Here is an 18711-nt window from a genome sequence, read left to right on the forward strand (position 1 = left end):
GTTACCTTGCCATGTGTCTCCAATGGGGCTATGCTGGCCCTTGGCAACTCTCTTCATGGACTGTGATGCACTGTGTTACCTTGCCATGTGTCTCCAATGGGGCTATGATTGCCCTTGGAAACTCTCTTCATGGACTGTGATGCACTGTGTTACCTTGTCATATGGCTCATATATTCCTTATTTTTACAAGATTATTTATAAACGTTTTGTATGTTTTCTTACATACTAATAAAATACATTTTATTTCACAAATCTTTGTCCTCATTCTTCCTGTTATTTTTTGAAAGCTCTAGTTTATGCTGTTGATCCTTAAAGGGACCTACCAAATATATTTGTTATAATGAAATCATATATGTAAGACAATAGTAAATGACTTTAAGATTAACATCTCCAATGTAATCTTATTATTTGTGTTTATATTATTTTCTCTTAGCTCTATCATTGCCTGATTATGATTAGCAGAGTAATTTCTTTATATATGTATATATATTTGTATTTGTGTATATATGTATATTGAAATGTTCTGATCCATGTGTGTATTTATAAACTCTGCATGAATTGATGCACCTTTACCAAATGATCTGAGTATTGATACAATGATATAATCCCTGTAAAGTGTTCATTTTATTTAAATAGTATTGACTATGTGTATGCTCTTTTTAAAAACAAAATTATGTCCCTTTAAGTGATGTTGATCACAATTGTTAATGAATGTATTTCCATTTGTAAAGCGTTTTTGTCCTTTTTACAAGAACAAGGACATATAATTTTATTAATAAACAATCTTATTGTAATGTTGACAGCACCTGTATTTCATTTTCAAATCTATATTATTGTCAAAGTGTAACCAAATAAATCTCTGTGTGTAATGCAAATAATGTGGATGATGAATATTAGTTAACTAATATGTTAACTAAATACATCTCCTCCCATTTATGGCTATAGGTAGGCTGACAATAATTAAACTTGAATAAATGACACGTTTAATCAATCCATGTATAACTATTGTTATTCAACAACAATCCAAACATATCTTAAAACATCAATGGCATATGTATTTCTCATGTGTATCTTTTAAATGTTAAAGATATACACCATAGCTATAGTTCAAGGGACAGTCAAGTCCGAAAAGATGATTCTGGATTTGTTGTCATTCCTAGATAGCAATCTACACACATACTAGTTCCTAAAATATAAATACGTTTCTTAGTGATATGCCAAGATGTCACTGAGTCCTTGTATTGTCTGTGGTTTTTCAGCGATCTCGGGTGCGCCATGTTGCTTAAGACGTCACCTGCCAGGCTGTCCAATGATTCCTTGTATTGACTGACGTTCTTACGTGATCAGGAATATGCCTTTTATTGGATTGCGTTTTGACGCGATCAAGGATGCGCCTTTTTTTTGGGCGTTCTTACGTGATCAATAATGTGCCTTTCATTGGATGGCGTTCTTACGTGATCAATAATGTGCCTTTCATTGGATGGCGTTCTTACGTGATCAAGGAAGCGCCATGTTAAGACGGCACATGTAAAGGTAAAAAAACGTCTGATTGGATTGCGTAGTCCCGCAATATTTGTGCACGTTAAAAACGTTTGTGACTGCATGCAATTTTAAAAAGCTTGCGAATATGTATTATTTGCATCATGTTACATTGTTGACCCGTAGCTGATAAAGACCACCACATTCTCTTTTGCTGGATGTCTGGTTGAATCAACGAACGAAAGCAAAATGTTTTCATGCATAGGATATTTATAGGCAAGTGCAAATCTCTACAGTCCATGTTTAATATGTTTGTCAACAATGTTCCTTTTTCTTAAAAATTACTGTTGTGTTTAATGTTGAACATATCTAATTAATAAATATGCGCTATTGTGTTTGAATAAAGTAATCAATATGCATTTATCATATGCTAAATATATGATGCCGACTTCTTCTAAATGTAATTTCGTTGTATATTTTATTAAAGGTTCATTATACACTCACATTATAAATCAAAATCTTGGATTTTGTCTCTAGTTAGATAGTCCATTGTTTAACCAATAGGTTTATTTTGTCTTGTGTTGTAAGAAAATGTAAGTAATTTTCTTACTCCTCGCAAAGCCTCTGAGTTTCATGTGAGTACCATCTCCAGCTTTGTCCAGTTTGTGTAAAGGGTCTTTTCATATGTTAATGATGGTGTATTGTGTTGTTTTACGGTTGTAATGGTGGTTCATCTATATTTTCAATATAGCTAACCCTATTTTATTTTCAAGTGTTTGAAGCTTTTTAATATTGATATCAGTATATGTTAATCTTGTTGTTTGTAGTAGTGTCTATTACATACAGTTATGTAAAAAATATAGGATACTGTCCCTTGAATGCAAATGTTGTTTTTTGTATCATGTATGAGATCCACATAGTTTAATCTTCAAATATATTTTTGTTAGCATATTTCCCCCCCCCACACTCCTAAAAGGACTTTAAACCATATTCATTGTTAAAATAAAAATATTTACAATAAAATATTAACACAATAATGTCTCTTAAAGAAAATAGACTTTATTTAACACGTCAATATAAATGTGATTTTAAAATTTATTTTTTGACAAAGTACATGTAGATATACCAACAAGCTTAAAATATGTGTTAGCATATGTAATGTTGTTAAAGGGACAGTTTAGAAAAATTTTATTTTTTAAGATTATTCGAAAAGTCAATTCTGTAATATCAAGGATATAAAATGTTTCTCAACAATTGAACATTTGTCTGTGTTTATTTAAATTTGCTATCTAAACCTATGAGGTTGGTGTGCTCATTTCTTCAATCTTGAAGAGTGCTTGTAATCATTATACAATTTGAGCACTAGAGGGCATTTGGATAGCATTTGTATATGTAAAACCTTGTGCTCATACAGCATATTATTGACCATGTATTGATAATTGATATCTAAAATGTTGTTATGTCAGAACAACAAATAAGTGGTCATTTTTCATAGTCATAGATACAAGGGTAAGCACATAAGTCACACATGTATTTCTCCATGTTTTGTTGTTTCCAACTTTATAATGCGTAATACAGTGTTTTCTTTGTAATCAATAATTTTCTGACTGTCCCTTTAAGCTGTGTTATTGGCATTCAAACAGTAATATGCCATCATGGATAATTGTTATGGTAATTTAGTTAGCGATTCGGGAAACAGTTTGGACATCACATCACAGAAACCAATCAATATCATGAACAAGGATAGGTATGTGATGATGTGGTTTTCACACACTTATAACCCACACTCTGCAAACAATCTTCCTCCATGGACCCGGTCCCATAGAAGTCGATTATATACAGAGTGTGGTCCACAAGTGTATGAAAACCACATCATCACATACCTATCCATTACACATTACATAAAAAAATAATTTGAAGATGGAAAAAAATACTTACTTCCTCTTCCTTCCCCTCTTCCCACGGGGCTGAGGCTCTGGGAGAGGCAACTGCCGACTCCGAAGAGTCCTCCTTGGAGCTGTTGTGGGAGGAGTGGAAGGAAGAGTACTGGGACGACCAAGGTGAGGAGTAGATGGCTGAGGAGGAGAAGATGGATGAGGAGGAGAAGATGGCTGAGGAGGAGGAGGAGTAGATGGCTGAGGAGGAGGAGGAGGAGTAGATGGCTGAGGAGGAGTATGAGATGGGCCGGCAGGAGGAGATGGCCCAGCAGCAAGAGGCCCAGCAACAAGAGGCCCAGCAACAGGAGGTAGACCAGCATGCGCCTCCCGGAAAAAAGTGAACATTTCTTGATGAAGCTGAAACATTCTTGTTTGTCCTTCTTGTATTCTATTCAGTATGCTGATTATTTCATTTTGTCCTTGAATAATTTGATTCTGGCCATCAAGTATTCTGCGTCGTCCTTCTATGTTTTCTATCCGGGAGGTACGCATCTGGTCTATGTACTCCAGTAGAACCCGCACCTCCGCTATTTCCTCTTGTTGTGCCTGTTGAACCCGTGCACGGCGGGGTGCCCGTGCACGGCGGAGTGCGGGTCTTTGAGGGACCTCGGGTTCCGCGGGTTCCGCGGGTTCAGCGGGATCCTCCTGTGCTTCCGGGGCCTCTTCATCATCTCCCGTGCGCTGTTCCTCACGGGGGGCCTCTTCCCTCCGAAGTGGGAATTCCTCACCACCACTCTCATCCCGGGGAGATGCAGGAGGCTGTGCTGCCTCGTCCCCAGACTCTGTATATAAAAAAAAAAAAAAAAAAAATATATATATATATTAGCATATTTGCAAATAAAGGTTTAAATGACTTAGCTTACGATACAATTACAAATGCAGAATCATTAATCCACTTTGAAATCTAACAAACAATCAATACGATTTCCGCTTTTTCTAAACCGTGTTTGTGATATCTGTGGTCAATGTGAATGTTTTAGCGTTTGTTTTCAGTCTGTTTAAATGCACACCTAACCTATAGCCTAGATACTGATGTAACCGCAAAGTAATAGAATGCGCGTAAACAGCGTAATAGCATTAATCTGATCCTTAACACATGAAACCCAATGTTTTATCTTTCATGATTTAGAAGCATACATTTAGTATCAACTTTCGAATGTACTTTTCTTATCTAATTAGCTTCATTCTCTGGATATTCTTTGCTGAAAAGCATATATAAATATGCTTCTAAGATGCTGATTGTTAGGTGAATATAGCTGCCACCTGTGATTGTTTCACCGTGTGCATGGCTATTTCTTCATTAAAATATATCTCAAGAATGAATCTAATTAGGTAATTTAAGTACATTTGAATGTTTTGTCAAATTGTATTCGCTACCTCAATCATGACAGTAAATGTTTGCGTATAGTGTCCATTGAAATACATTCGTATGTGAAATTATTGTTCAATGAGCTTACCGTCAGATGAGAGTGGCAGGTTCCCGGTATCGATTCCTCCGATACCGACTACTTCCACCTCGGAGATGCTGGGCCGCAACATTTCCTCCCATCGGCAGTACTCCATTTCAAGGGCAGGGCCGCCACCGGTCCCTGCGGCATGTCGGGCCTCCAGGCTTAACTTTTTTTTAAGTTCAAGTTTACAGTCCCGGTACCGATGTTTGATAGAATCCATATCCCGGTTCCGGCCACCCACTGCATTGACTGCATTCCTAATCTCGTTCCAGAGCCTCCTCTTCTCAGTCGGGGTGGTCTTTTGGTGCTGCAGCATCCTATGCCTGGCCATATAGGCCTCTACGAGGGCCTCCTTCTCCTCCATCGTAAACCTCGCCTCCCTAGTCACCTTGGCCTTCCCCTGTGACGATGCCCTCTGTTTCCCGGACTGTGAAGCCCTACTCTGACCGCCACTGGGCCCAGCCACTTGGTCATCTTGAACCAAGTGGCTGGGTCCACCCACCGCTTCCACCCCCGCTTCCTGCCCCCCTTCCTGCCCCCCTTCCTGCCCTGTTCCTCTCCCCCTCCCTCTACTCCCCCCTCTACCTGTCCCCTGCCTGGCCTCCATCTCCTCCCTAAACTAAACCCCAAATAATCAAACAAAAAGTGAGTGTGATGAAATGAAAGGGGGTCAAAATAAAGAACTAAAAAGACAAAAAAGGTGCTTAAAGTGTGAGGGATGTAAAAAAACAAAGAGGGTAAGGAGTATTTAAATAAACGAAAAGAATAAGACTAAAAGGAGGATATGTAAACTAAATGTAACTAGGGGATGGGTATGGGATGGGTATGGGGTATGGGATAAGAGTAAATGGGATGAAAGGGAATGGGACTACAAGGAATGGGGTATGGAGTGTAGTATGAGGGGGTAGGGGGTATGGAGTGTATGTAGTGTTATTGATAAGTGTATGTATGTATTGAATGTGTTTGCGTGTAAATGTGTTAAGTGTACAGATAAATCACTCACTCGCTAACTCACACTACTTCTAATTCTCACTAACAAACACTCCCACTAACGCTCACTAACTACCACTAACTGACGCTCCCACTAACAACTCTCACTAATAACTCCCACTAACTCACTCACGCTCCCACTAACAGACTCTCTCCCACTCCCACTAACTCCCACTAACTCACTCACTCTCTCACGCTAACACTACCAACTGACTCTCTCACGCTAACACTACCAACTGACTCTCTCACGCTAACACTAACTCACTCTCAAAAATTCGCTAACTCTCTATTCTTAAACCTCCAATCTCCAAAGACCCACCAGCAACACAGTCAAAGAAGCCATGCTTGTGTGGTGCTTATATACCCTGTGTAAATGTTTAATGATGTCCCAATTCCCATTGTAATTAGTGTTCAGGTGTGCTTTATTAGCAATTAATATTATTGCAATGTGTATTAGGTGTGTGAATTTGCGCATGCTCATTTCGAGTTGGTATTTGTGGAATGTGTAGAATGCGATGATGTCATAGTGTTCGTTTTAGCTTTCATTGTCCAAAAGTATTCTTATTAAATGTGAATTTGCGATGGTGTGTTCTTCGTGAAGTGTTGTATATGTATGTTTTTCATAATATATAATGATATTGAATGCGATTTTGTTTGTAGTGTATGTATCTCTTTTTTAATCCTTGTTGTTATTGTGCGATTTTCCGCATCTTAAAGTATATGCGTATTCCCCGTATAAATAGTATTAAAACTTCCCCCGCTTGTGAATGTGTAATGCTTGTGTGCTTTGTTGATTGATTGTTGTTGTGACATTTGCGGCGTGTTATTGTTGTGCATGATGTGGTATGCGTCATATGACCGAGCTGTGCGTATTCTCGCGAGATCGAGTGTTAGATTAAAAAAGGCAATTTTTTTGCTTTCCCATTGATCTCTATGGGAGACTGTCTAACGCGGGCAGGATTACGCGTGTGACATACACGCGTTAGGAGCATCGTTAGATGGTCTTATCTTAACTCTAAATACCGGAGTCAAACATTGACGTGCGTTAGACATAAACACGCGTGGCGTTAACAGCCCATCTACCGCCGAACTCTAAATCTAGGCCTAAGATAGTTATGAACATTTTACATTCCAATGTTTTTCATATAGAAGACAATTTTCTTTTTCTTTATTAGTATGTAGTTTTAGATATATATATGATGATTGTTTTGTAAAATATATATATATATATACTGTATATATATATATATATATATATATATATATACATACATTTGAAATTCTAAGAATATTTTCTTCTAAGTGAGCATTGGAATCTAAAATATTTACAGTAAACACATAGTTGTACACATTATAAATTATTAAACATAATTAATGATATTTCAAGTTATAAGGTATTTGATTATTTGGCCCCAATTTATCAAAGGTCTTGCGGACCTGATCCGCAGTGTCGGATCAGGTCCGCAAGACCTCACAAGAGCTGCTGGTGCAAAGCCGCCCCTGCTGGCTCGCGGCCAATCGGCCGCCAGCAAGGAGGTGTCAATCAAAGAACGGTAAAAACTTTTTACCGTTCTTTGGCGTCTTTCCAAGTATCTGCACACCAATAAGAAGAGCAACAGTTACTGGACTTTCTGGGGAAGGTTGTGTGGTTCAGTTTCTACACTCCTTACCACAGTTTCTGGTATCTTGTTAAGCTCGTATTGAGCAATTACTACATTGTATTGCCTAAACTTATTGCAAAAGGTGTTTATAGCAGGTCTTGTGACGCTATTTTATATATTGTGTTTTAATAAATTCTTTTATTTGAACAACTGGTACAAGAATCTGTTTACCCAACAGTATAAAAGTGGGTGTGCGCTTTTACCTGAGCTTGGCTATAGGTCCACCGCATGTGAGTAACCATTTGCACAGACACAAGTTTTGTATTGCAACAAAGTTACAGCATTACGCTATGTGGCATATTTTCTCTTTTTTATGAGGATCAAGGGAGATCAAACAGAAGACTGAGGAGTGCCAGGAAGAATATACATATCCTTATATGAACTCTATATAAAATAATTTTTCTATGGTTTAACATACATTAGTGGCACCAAAAATATTTTTCATTTTGTGTTCTACTTATCATATCACATTTATTTAATTTAGCTAGGGTTAGTGCAGTGATTCATAACCATCCCAGGACAGACTGTTTTGTAGTTATTGCTACTCATCAGCTGGGAAAATGTTTTTGTATTTTGCCTGAAATCAACTTCACCCAGCAGTGATTCAAACCTTCTCTCAGCTGATGAGTAGCAATAATTATGAAACAGTCTGTCCTGGGATGGTTATGAATCACTGCACTAACCCTAGCTAAGCTTATAAGCTGTGTGAACAGTGATGCTTTGGAGTTAAGGGAATCTGCTGAAAAGCAGACCTAAAGTAAAAAGTTGCGTCATTGTGGACCTAATTTGCATGTCTTACCCAGAATCCTTTGCTGCATTGGAAACAATGTATTCCAGAGGTTTTCTGTGGAAAAAACAAGCCTTCTGGCCTGTCTAGATTTTTTAATGGACTACACAATAAGTTATTTTCTCTATATTTTGTGCATAGTGGAGAATTGTAAACTCACATTTTACCTCCCCCTAATTTTAAATGTTGTTATATATATATATATATATATATATATATATATATATATATATATATATATATATATATATATATATTGTGTTTATATATGTACTAATATACATATGTACATATATAAACACATCTATATACATATACAGATGGTTTACATAAGCCAAACCCTGATGTTATGGACACCTGTAGAGCTTGATTGTATGTATGAGACATCTATTGATTACATGTTCTGGCAGGTAGTCTCATTGTGATGAATGATACCCATAACATTATTTGTATTTAATACGACACACAGAGAAAGTCCAGCACTCACTTACAAGCTCTCAGCTAAGATTAAAAGCAAAAATGGAAGGGTTAGTTACCGCATTTGGTCAAATGGGAGAAGCCTAGGTTCCTCGTCAAGGTCCCTTTCAAAATCTGAGTCCCTAAAACAGCCACACAATTCAAGCTCTCAATCCAACAAACTGGGAACAAGTGAAGGGTGCACAGGCTTATGTAATCACTCTAGACATATACAAAACACAGAAGGGGACTGCACTCTCAGACTTGACTAGGTTCACATCCCATGAACCGGAAATATGCTCAGCCCTGGGTGCTCACTGGCACTCACAGGAAGCTGTGCTGTCCCCAGAGTCACAGGCAGTTAACCCCAGAGAGTCCTGGGTGCAAGGCCCATAGGAACAATTACAAAACAAATTAATAATCCTGTGCACCCTTCACTTGTTCCCAGTTTGTTGGATTGAGAGCTTGCATTTTGTGGTTGTTTTAGGGACCCAGGTTTTGGAAGGGACCTTGACGAGTTACCTGGGCTTGTCCCATTTGGCCAAATGTGGTAACTAACACTTCCATTTTTTGCTTTTAATCTTAGCTGAGAGCTTGTAAGGGAGTGCTGGACTTTCTCTGTGTGTTGTATTCATTTGTTTTGTAATTTTCTCTATGGGCCTTCCATCCAGGCCTGTCTGGGGTTAACTGCCTGTGACTCTGGGGACAACACAGCTTCCAAGAGTGCCAGTGAGCACCCAGGGCTGAGCATGCTGCAGGGTCATGGGTTGTGTACCCAGTCCAGTCTGAGAGTGCAGTCCCCTTCCGTGTTTTGTATACGTCTAGGGTGATTACATAAGCCTGTGCACCCTTTACTTGTTCCCAGTTTGTTGGATTGAAAGCTTGCATTTTGTGGCTGTTTTAGGGACCCAGGTTTTGGAAGGGACCTTGACGAGGTACCTGGGCTTGTCCCATTTGTCTAAATGCGGTAACTAACCCTTCCATTTTTGCTTTTAATCTTAGCTGAGAGCTTGTAAGTGAGTGCTGAACTTTCTCTGTGTGTTGTATTGATTTGTTTTGTAATTTTCCCTATGGGCCTTGCACCCAGGCCTGTCTGGGTTAACTGCCTGTGAGAGTTTGGATTTCCACTGGCGCTTATAAATTAAGCTAGGATTTATGCTACCATTATATGTGTAACTTATCTAAGTGAGATATTATAAGTGATTCTGATTTGTATCAGGTGAAAAAACAATAGTATCTAAGTGTCTCAGACAACGGATATTTAGGATTTAAGTCCTATGTGTTGACTGGTATAAAATATTTTCTTAATGTTTTATAAAGAATAATATTACTAAATCTGTAATTACAGATGAAGTGGATAGTGTTCGTGAATAGGTTATGAGGAGTAAATAAGTGTAAGTGAAGCTAGTGACGATCCAATTAGCAGTGATTAGAAATGGATATAACTATATCCAAAAAATAAAGAAAGATGTAGAAGTGTTAAAACTATTTTATTAAACTAAATTTACTGTCAACAATAAAACTTTAGGATTAACTAAAACATATATGGCAAATAAAACAAATAAAAGCAAATAAAACAAGGGACGTCTCCCTATGAACTTTTTTCAGTAAGTCGAGTGACTTGACAGTATATGGTCTCTGAATATAACTTGATAAACATAAAATGCCACCTTGGGATTAAAGCAAGCTGTAAGGTACCTTACAAATGTCTGTTGGGAATCGTGTAAGTGTCGATGTTCTGTGAGCTTCCTTCTCAGTTTTGTTCCTTTGCGGCTTAACGTGAGATAACAAACAAGCCTCCGTTCCTGATTGGTGGTTAGGGGTCACACCTCTCTTAGGATAGGCTGTGACTGTGCACGCTGGATGTTTAGCGTGTTCAGATGTAAGTGATCTTTTTCAAGATGTTTGAACTGCAGCTGTAAAAAACTTTTTTCCTCTGCACATCAAGCATATCAAGATACTCCAGACAGGTTGAGTGCTTCCTTATAAAGGTGTTTCTTGTGATCACCTTTATAAGGAAGCACTCAACCTGTCTGGAGTATCTTGATAAAGCCCCCAGAGGGTGAAACGCGTAGATTTAACTCCAGACTTTTCTACTACCACTTTTCTACAACCACGTTTAAAGAAAGTCTTACAAACTCCAAAAAGCTGCGATCCAGCCCCTCAAGTGGACTCTCTAATTTTCATGATTTAGGAGCCAAAACCACAAGGAGGACCAAGGATCTGATCAGCAAGAAAGTGGAGCACAGCTTTTCTTTCTAACAGTGGATCCCCAACACCGCACACCAAAGTGCAGAGGAAAAAAGTTTTTTACAGCTGCAGTTCAAACATCTTGAAAAAGATCACTTACATCTGAACACGCTAAACATCCAGCGTGCACAGTCACAGCCTATCCTAAGAGAGGTGTGACCCCTAACCATCAATCAGGAACGGAGGCTTGTTTGTTATCTCACGTTAAGCCGCAAAGGAACAAAACTGAGAAGGAAGCTCACAGAACATCGACACTTACACGATTCCCAACAGACATTTGTAAGGTACCTTACAGCTTGCTTTAATCCCAAGGTGGCATTTTATGTTTATCAAGTTATATTCAGAGACCATATACTGTCAAGTCACTCGACTTACTGAAAAAAGTTCATAGGGAGACATCCCTTGTTTTATTTGCTTTTATTTGTTTTATTTGCCATATATCTTTTAGTTAATCCTAAAGTTTTATTGTTGACAGTAAATTTAGTTTAATAAAATAGTTTTAACACTTCTACATCTTTCTTTATTTTTTGGATATAGTTATATCCATTTCTAATCACTGCTAATTGGATCGTCACTAGCTTCACTTACACTTATTTACTCTTCATAACCTATTCACAAACACTATCCACTTCATCTGTAATTACAGATTTAGTAATATTATTCTTTATAAAACATTAAGAAAATATTTTATACCAGTCAACACATAGGACTTAAATCCTAAATATCCGTTGTCTGAGACACTTAGATACTATTGTTTTTTCACCTGATACAAATCAGAATCACTTATAATATCTCACTTAGATAAGTTACACATATAATGGTAGCATAAATCCTAGCTTAATTTATAAGCGCCAGTGGAAATCCAAACTCTTACAATTGTTTTCAACCTAAACTACTGAGGAGGAGTAGTTTCCCCCATCCACCAGGCATGCAGGATTTTTTAGTAAGCGCCAACCCTCTATTCACTATATCACTATTAACTGCCTGTGACTCTGGGGACAGTACAGCTTCCTGTGAGTGCCAGTGAGCACCCAGGGCTGAGCATGTAGCAGGGTCATTGGATGTGTACCTAATCCAGTCTGAGATTGCAGTCCCCTTCCATGTTTTGTATTATTTGTATTTAAGATAAGGATGTGTGTTAAGTCATCAGGATGATCCGAGGCTGATACTCCCCACCCTTTTATAAAGTCTAATGTGAATTTTGGATGTAGCATAGTTGGGGTGTTGCGATATATGCATGGGTTATTATTGATCCCATGTATATTATTGTACATTAGGAATACTTTTTACTTTTCTAATATAAGATATGAATGTCAGCCAATAGGTCATTGTTTTGAGTGTCCTGTCATTTGTTATGAAGGCTCAAGTAATTTTGTTTATGTTTTCAGTCCCGGTACTGCTTCCTACCTGCTTCCAACCACTGTGGTAGTTTGGTGCTAAGTATCAATGAAATAACATTCACAATATCAGTTAAAGGATATGAAACAAAAAGGTGATACTATATAAGCACTCAAATGAGACCCTTACATGTTTATTGAAACATCATGGAAAAATTAAAACTTTAAACTTAAAACTTTATTGTAAAATTATTAAAAAAATGGGTAAGTGAAAACTTTAATGCTAGCAGCAATACCGGATGTAATAATAAAGGTCACAGTATGAACCGTAACTGAACCAGTGATTAAATACAAGCAACTTTATCGATAAGTATTGAAGTCCACTTATGAATATTATAACGACCAACTGACAGAGTACTAACGTTACTATCAGTCAATTAATATGATAGTTAGTATATGCATTATTACTACCAAATCAGATAACTAGTTTTAAATCTATATGAGCTAGGGGGATTATAGTAGCTGTGGATTAAATATACTAGAAATAATGCAATGATCAGAATCTTGATAATCACCCAATGGATGGCCTTTACTATATTCCATTTAAAATATCAGTTAGGCTGTACCGCCATACAACAATATTATCTGTATTTAACAAGGTTTAAAGGGTATAGTTACAATAATTACTTGATATTATCACTATTGTAAGATCACTAATATATGATCAATATTAAATGGCTGCGATCATAAGGTCATACCCACCCACCAGCTATATCCATATAGTTATAACAGTGAATAGTTCTGCTTATTATGTACTTGTAGCCATTTAAATTGAACAGGCTAGGAGTAATAGGCATGTGCCTGATATTGTGATACACTGTTACCAACTATTGCCACATTAAAGTATCACTAGGAAAAGAGTATTAGTTTCTAGTTGGTATAGGTTGCTGTAAGATTTGAGTAGCTATTTATATATTTACATAAGTGTTCTATAGTTAAGATCTTAGGTCATCCTATTAGTAATATTCATTATTATCATACTAGGTATTTGTAAGGCTAGTACACCATTCAACACTATTATCGGTGATTAGTGAGTATTAACTAATATACAAACCCCACAAAGTTCTTATCTCAAGTTGCTAAATATTCTCTGGACTATACTCAGAGTTACATAAACTGAGACCACATTAATTTAAGTAAAGGTAGATTGCTGCTGCAAGTTTAAAAACACATTTAGAGAGCTCCCACTAGCTCACTCCCCTCCCTTGATATGTTTCGCCAGCATTTCGGCTTTATCAAAAGGCGAGGTGCCGCGTCGGCTTTTTATGATGTCAGGACCGCCTTTTAATTTGCATAAAACGAATAGGATTCTTAGGATATCATGAACATACTAAGACTGACATGTTTTTCGATGATGTATTAGATAGTAGCTGGGTATGTTAGACAGTATTATGTCTATATTTATAAATAAATGGTTATGCTTCACATTAACCTTATATTACTTTAAAATGACCAGATAGTGAATATCTCTAAATTAGAAGGTAGGTATTAAAATAAGATCACCAAAGTGTTTAAATAGGGGGTTAGATATACATAACTGGGTTGTATCAGGAGATAATATTTGAATTATATTTTGATATAGTGAGTGCCTAACGTGTAGATTGTGTGTATTTTTACACATAATATATGCATCTTAGTGCCTAACTTATAAATAATGTGTATAAATAATCTTCCATATGGTAGTGTATCAGTATAAATCATGACTTCTGTGATCCAATATCACAGTGCGGTATCTTGAATTAAAGTGAGCTGTGGCAAATTAAGAATTAAAGTAAAATACAAGTGCTGAAATGTTTACTGAAGTGTTAAATTGTGAGATCTAGTCGTCTTTAGACTACTATGTATAAAAATACATAGCCATAATTGTAGGTATTTTAACTCTTTATAGATAAGTGAAGAAATTATTGTTTTCATTTAATCCTTTGGGTTGGATTGAATTTAATAGATATAGCCTGCGACTTTCTTAACTTAATAGTGACTGCTCTATGTCTCCTTCTATTATTCCTTGTCTTACTGTTTGGATACCAAAACAGCGAAATTCAGAAGTATTGGCTTGATGTTTTCGGAGAAAATTAAATGCTACTGTAGTGAGGATTTTCTTTTCTTTTAGGTCTTTGTTGGCATTTCTGATATTACTCAGATATTCCAACATTCTGATTCTCAGTTTGCATGAGGTCATTCCGACATAAACTACCTTACAGCTACAGGTAATTCCATAAATTACTGCCTCAGTATTACAGTTAATATGAGAATTAATTTTGTGTATCTTACCAAACCTGTCAGTAATGGTTTTGGGTGGTGTTTTATGCTTACAGATAGAGCAATTTCTACATTAATTGCCAAGTGCAAGGGGATTAGATTTCCTATTTCTTTTCTCAAAGTGACTTGGACTTAACATATCATTTAGATCTTTAGATCTTCTATATCTGACTTGTATTTTATCTCCTAGAATTTTATCTAGCGCTGGGTCGGATTTGAGTATTCTCAAGTGTTTATTCAGGATATTTACCACCTCCTTAGTTGGAGGAGAGTAGGTTACAATTAACTTTGTAGTCTCGTCCTTTGCTTTCTTATTTTTGTGTAGTAATTTCTTCCTATCTGTAGCCTCAGCTCTTTGTTTGGCATATAATGTCGGCATTTAGCAATGTCATTTCCTAATAAGTGATTGTGAAGATAGGATGTGTATGCATGCTTATATAAGTATACTACCAATGATGGCTTAGATTAAGAGTGGAGCGCAAAATTATGCTATTGCGAGCGCGATATTTGTGCTCTACTCGTAATACCAGCGCATTTCTGTATTTAAATTTTGGAACTTCCTGTTTGTTGGGTGTTTGATAAAGCCCCAAAAGCCCGCACATTTCTTACAAATTGAGTAAGGATATTAGTTACACCAACCATTTTTTAATTTAAATTACAGTAATTATATTTTTATTCTAATGAAAAACTTTTTCTCTTAAGTAATGTGTGCCTGATGTGTCTTACTAAAGGATATTCCACATGTCTATCAAATGTTCTATAGTTTTTAAATAATAGAGATCATAAAACTTTCCATGAAACTTGAGTCAATGAACATCCACTATGATGCAGAACAATGTTTCAGTTTTCCTTGTCAAAATAATTTGTCTACACCTGTTATTCTAAAAAAATTCAATGCAAATTTGCCAATTTCAATATTGTTTATTATGTATCTAAATTAGTAAGTAATATCCTCTATTTGTGTTGTTTATCCTTGTGCCCCTTTCATAATGTAAGAGAGATAAGCTGGTCTGAGTACGGACACTTTGGTTAAAGAGTGCAGTTCTGTTTTTTTTTTTTTACAGTTCTGGGTTTTGTTTGTGTCTACTGGAGATTACAAAAAGTTATGACACCCTTGGGAGTTCTCAGTGTGTTTAGTTAGAAGCCAGCATGTGTTTTGCTATAGGTTAGGACCCAGGTAAGAAGTGACAGTGATGTGAGCCTGGGCTTATTACTGTTTTTCCAAACACTGCACCAGACTATTCACTGTTATGCTTTTAACCTAGCTGTGTGCAACCAAGTGAGTGTTGACTATTCTGTTTGCTGTTTGATATTTTTGTGTGATTTCTCCCATTGAGCCTTGAACCCAGGCTGTTCTGGGGTCAACTGCCTGAGTCACTGATTGCAAATACAGCAAGTGGATTGGGATGTGTACCCACTCCGGTTTGAGAGTGCAGTCCACTTCTGGGTTTTGTATTTGTCCAGGGGAGGTTACTAATAGTTGTGATAATCTTGGGAGTGGGTTCAGTGGGTTTGGTTGGAAATCAGCATGTGTTTTCTGGGGGTTAAGATCCAGTTGTATATAAATAAATAGGTAAAGGGACAGTCTCCTCCAGAATTTTTATTGTTTAAAAAGATATTCACTTTATTACCCATTCCCCAGTTTTGCATAACAACACTGCTTTATTAATACACATTTTACATCTGTTATTACCTTGTATCTAAGCCTCTTCAGAATGCCCCCTTATCTCAGTTCGTTTGACAGACTTGCATTTTAGGACTTAGAGATTAGCATATGAGCCTACCTAGGTTTAGCTGTCAGCAAAAAATACAAATGCCTAGATTTAGAGTTCTGCGTTAGCCATCAAAAGCAGCGTTAAGGGGTCCTAACGCTGCTTTTGGCCGCCCGCTGTTATTTAGAGTCAGGCAGGAAAGGGTCTAACGCTCACTTTCAAGCCGTGACTTTTCCATACCGCAGATCCCCTTACGCCAATTGCGTATCCTATCTTTTCAATGGGATCTTCCTAACGCCGGTATTTAGAGTCCTGGCTGAAGTGAGCGGTAGACCCTCTACTGACAAGACTCCAGCCGCAAAAAAAGTCAGTAGATTAGAGCTTTATGGGCTAACGCCGGTTTATAAAGCTCTTAACTACTGTGCTCTAAAGTACACTAACACCCATAAACTACCTATGTACCCCTAAACTGAGGTTCCCCCACATCGCCGCCACTATAATAAAATTTTTTAACCCCTAATCTTCTGACCGCACACCGCTGCCACCTACATTATCCCTATGAACCCCTAATCTGCTGCCCCTAACATCGCCGACACCTACAAAATATTTATTAACCCCTAATCTGCCCCCCCCCCAACGTCGCCGCTACCTAACTACACTTATTAACCCCTAATCTGCAGACCGGACCTCGCCGCCACTATAATAAATGTATTAACCCCTAAACAGCCACACTCCCGCCTCGCAAACCCTATATTAAATTGTATTAACCCCTAATCTGCCCTCCCTAACATCGCCGCCACCTAACTTCAAGTATTAAACCCTAATCTGCCGACTGGACCTCGCCACTACTCTAATAAATGTATTAACCCCTAAAGCTAAGTCTAACCCTAACCCTAACACCCCCCTAAGTTAAATATAATTTTAATCTAACGAAATAAATTAAATATTATTAACTAAAGAATTCCTATTTAAAACTAAATACTTACCTGTACAATAAACCCTAATATAGCTACAATATAACTAATAATTATATTGTAGCTATTTTAGGATTTATATTTATTTTACAGGCAACTTTGTATTTATTTTAACTAGGTACAATAGCTATTAAATAGTTATTTACTATTTAATAGCTACCTAGTTAAAATAATTACAAAATTACCTGTAAAATAAATCCTAACCTTACAATTAAACCTACACTATCAATAAATTAGTTAAATAAATTACCTACAATTAAATAAACTAAACTAAATTACGAAAAGAAAAAAAAACACTAAATTACAAAAAATAAAAAAAGATTACAAGAATATTAGGCTAATTACACCTATTCTAAGCCCCCTAATAAAATAAAAAAGCCTCCCAAAATAATAAAGGTCCCTACCTTATTCTAAATTAAAATGTAACCAGCTTTTTTACCAGCTTTTTTACCAGCCCTTTTACCAGCTTTTTTACCAGCTTTTTTACCAGCCCTTAAAAGGGCTTTTTTTGCGGGGCATGACCCAAAGTAATCAGCTCTTTTGCCTGTAAAAAAAAATACAACCCCCCCAACATTAAAACCCACCACCCACATACCCCTACTCTAACCCAAACCCCCTTAAATAAACCTAACACTACCCCCTAACACTATTCAAATTCAATCAGATTGGCTGATCTAATCAGCCAATCAGATTGAGCTCGCATTCTATTGGCTGATCAGCCAATAGAATGCGAGCTCAATCTGATTGGCTGATTGGATCAGCCAATCGGATTGAACTTGAATCTGATTGTAAAAAAAAGAAAAAACAGAAGCGCCACATGGCCCAATATTGTTTGGTCCAAAATTGTAGATCTTAAGATAGACAAACAGACTCACATTTAGGAGAGCACCTCAGTTAGTGCTAATAGGGGCAGTCTGGGATCTATTCGGTCACCCAGAAGACCAACTTCCAGCACAGGAACTGAACTCTATATGGACAGAGAAGAGACACAAGTGCCTATATGGCCTAGTATTGTCGGTGCAAGTAAATAAAGCCAGATATTAATAGGAGTGGTACTCACAATGTATCAAGCACCTCTTTTGATGCTAAGGGAGCATGGAGGGATCAATATGGTCACCCAACAGACTTATGGCAGGGTATCCAGGAGAGAGATGATGGTTCCCAGGATGGTCAAAGTAATAAATGTCCTATAGCATGCAGGAGAGCCTCACTAATCCTAGCCTTCTTCACAGAGACCAGGGCGACGCTAATGGGACAGATTTCGAGTGTTGTGCTAACAGCGAAGGATATTGGATTTATTGCACTTGTTGTAGCTGGGAGAGAGAGAGCACTGCAGATTATCATCCAAGCACACATGC

This window comes from Bombina bombina, chromosome 6 (genome assembly GCF_027579735.1).
Source record: "Bombina bombina isolate aBomBom1 chromosome 6, aBomBom1.pri, whole genome shotgun sequence".
Taxonomy (NCBI): Eukaryota; Metazoa; Chordata; class Amphibia; order Anura; family Bombinatoridae; genus Bombina; species Bombina bombina.